Raw genomic sequence first — 2,421 nt, forward strand, 5'->3', positions numbered from 1 at the left:
GGACCTGGGAAGTGGGGGACCACAGACTAAAGTGAAGGCACAAGGTCAGAGGCCCCATCAGCCAAAGGAACCAAATATAAAAAGTGTTTAATCTCATTCTGAGGAGGTTCAGATCACACCCAGTTTCTACACAAAGCTGCACCTCAGAAGTTTTCTCCAAGGAAAAGCAAAACTGACAGTGTAACAGTCAGCAATATTTAACAAACATCTAGTCCCTAATAATGAGTTCTGAGCAAGGAAATATGAATGGGGGTCAGCTGTGTCACTTCCTAGTGGAGGGAGTGAAAAGTTCTATCTCTCTTTCTGCCCCAGAAACCACATGCTGCAGATGGTTAATTTAATGATGATGGAGCCTCAGGAGCTTGAGTCCCTGAGTTATTATGTGGAGCAGAGCCCTCCACTAACGACAGACTTAAGTGGTGATGGTGTAGTGATAACAGATAGTATGACGACAATGGCTATGTGGACAGACAATATGGTGATGAGTTTTTGAGTGTGTGAGCAACTTTTGAGTGAACTTGTTTCAGCAGCCTAGCATTCTGACAGATATAAAAGACAAAGAAGACTTGAAAAGAAGATGGAGTCTGCCACATGGTTACAGGAATTTAGGGGGTCTCATAAGCTAAAATTCAGGTGGCAAGAATTAGTGGGAGGAAGTCAGGTTTGATCCGGTGCTGGCAAACCTGACGACATGGTGGACACTGTCACAAAGAACATTTCCCCTGACTGGGGAGAAGCAGGAACTTACATGGAAGAGAACTGAGGAAGGGGAGAGGCTAAGGGGACTGGGTCAGCAAGATTTCAGAGAAATAACAGGTTTTCCAAGAACTGTATTCATACCCCCTTTTCTTCCAAGTTTGGTCTTAACGGGATCTGTCATGGTGCTGGGGAGCTTGTTTTTTTTCACCATGGTAGTGAGGTTGTGGCTTAACGCTTTTCTTATTCTACCTAGATCTTAGTTTCAGTATGTTTTGCCTGGTTTTCTGGTTTGTCTGCAAGAAAAGATAAACAGAAGCAGAGTTAGGACAGAACAGAGGCAGGACTAGGAACTGTGGTCACCAGGCCAGTAATAATTCCTTCCTCTCTATATATACAGCTCCTATGTTTGAGGGGCAATGGACAGAGGTCCAGCTTATGGAACTGCTTTCTGATGAGTAAGGGCTGAGGTTTTGAGGCTCACAGAGAAAGAGTCTTTCCCAAGGTAACTCAAGACAGGACTGGTTGTCACAGTTCTCCCAGGGTTGAACCATAGTTATACACCCTTTAATACAACTATTTGGAAGCTTCAGTATCTCTAGCCTTTTGGAGACAAAGGTGACCAAGTAATTCAGGAGACAAGAGCCAAAGACCAAAAAAAGCAAGGATATTATACTGTGACCGTGGAACTGAGCAAGGGTCCCCTCCATCCAAATGAGCAAGAAAAGACTTTGTTTATAATAAAACAGCTGGGACTACATCAAATTAAAGAGCTTCTGCACAGCAAAAGAGACAATAACAAAAACAAAGAGAAACCCCACCAACTGGGAGAACATTTTTGCACCCAACACTAATGATAAAGGACTGATCACAAAAATCTGCAAAGAGCTGATGAGACTCAACAAAAACAAAGAAAATAATCCAGTCAAAAAATGGGCAGAAGAGCTAAAAAGAAACTTCTCTGAAGAAGAAATGCAAATGGCCAACAGGCATATGAAAAAATGTTCAACATCACTTGTAATCAGGGAAATGCAAATCAAAACTACCATGAGATACCATCTTTCACCAGTGAGAATGGCACATATTAAAAAAACTAGCAACAACAAATGTTGGCGAGGGTGTGGAGAAAAAGGAACTCTTCTGCACTGTTGGTGGGAGTGCAAACTGGTCTAACCACTATGGAGAGCTGTGTGGAGATTTCTGGACCTACTAAACATAGAGCTTCCATATGATCCAGCAATTCCACTCCTAGGTATTTACCCAAAGGACACAGAAACATCAATTCCAAAGAGCGCCTGCACCCCTATGTTTATAGCAGCACTGTTTACAATAGCTAAGCTTTGGAAACAGCCCAAATGCCCAAAAATAGATGACTGGATCAAGAAGATGTGGTACATATATACCATGGAATATTACTCAGCATTCAAAAAAGATAAACACATGCAATTTGCAGCAACATGGATGGCGCTGGAAGGGATCATGCTCAGCGAAATAAGCCAAAAAGAAAAAGAAAAATACCAGATGGTCTCACTCATAGCAGGAATCTAGAAAACTTAAATAAGGGACCAGGAAAATAATAACTGTAAGAAAGTGAAAATCAAAATCAACAAAAAACTATGAACCAGAGACACTTTTTTGGGGGGTGGGGGGCAAGAGGGGAGGGACTGGGGTCAAAATGGGGGGGTTGCAATTGTATGGGGAATATAAAAATAAAATTTATTATTT

This window comes from Talpa occidentalis, unplaced genomic scaffold (genome assembly GCF_014898055.3).
Source record: "Talpa occidentalis isolate TD23 unplaced genomic scaffold, MPIMG_talOcc4v2.1 talOcc4.16, whole genome shotgun sequence".
In the NCBI taxonomy this organism is placed as follows: domain Eukaryota; kingdom Metazoa; phylum Chordata; class Mammalia; order Eulipotyphla; family Talpidae; genus Talpa; species Talpa occidentalis.